Source organism: Primulina huaijiensis, chromosome 15, assembly GCF_012295235.1.
Source record: "Primulina huaijiensis isolate GDHJ02 chromosome 15, ASM1229523v2, whole genome shotgun sequence".
NCBI classification, from domain to species: Eukaryota; Viridiplantae; Streptophyta; class Magnoliopsida; order Lamiales; family Gesneriaceae; genus Primulina; species Primulina huaijiensis.
The window spans coordinates 8,364,837-8,365,672 of NC_133320.1; positions in this window are offsets into that span (position 1 = coordinate 8,364,837).

The following is an 836-nucleotide window of genomic DNA, read 5'->3' on the forward strand; positions in this document are numbered from 1 at the left end:
TTTTCCTGCACTAGATCCACAAAATACACAAATATTTTTGATTTTACTTACCGTGGACGTCGACATGTTGATAAATATGTTTTCTGCAATTGTTAAATCACAGCATATGAATTTATAAGCGTAACATGCCAAAAGTCAATATTTGAACAGGAAATTATTATTATTAAAAGAAAATAAAAATGACATAAATTAAAACACATATATACAGCGTAGTTGGGATTGTGGCTCACATCTTCCTCTGATTTTACGTTCAGTAACGGCTTCAACGCCTTCTATGAGTCGAGGATATGCTTCCCATCCAATTTTCTTATAAATTGGCAAACAGGGTCTTTTAACGTCAGATTCTCGAGACGAAATTGTATATATATATTTACTTATCTAAACAGATATGCGTTACTACAGTAGAATCTTTATAAGGCTGATTGCACCGTCCATATTGATATTCCTCATGTTGAAATTGCCACCATAGTTTAAGAAGTTCATTTTGCACTTACCCACTATAATGCGTATCAAGAACCTCTAGAAAATTATCCAAAGGCTCTTTACTCAGACCATTCTTAATGAAAAAAATTTTATCTTCTCTATTCATTGATGTCATTCCAACATTTTTGGAATTCCCTTTACAAGTCTACCTTGCACATTTATGACATCCACCTATACGTTTAGCTCTTCGCTTTTTGGCATATGTTCTTTTACCAAATCCTGGCATATGTCTTATTATTATTATTTCACTTGCTTCCCCAACCAATCGGACTTTTACTTCAATTATCAACAGGATATCATTCGGTATACCATATGACATCATCAATCTTAGTCGCTCACATCTAGCTTTATAA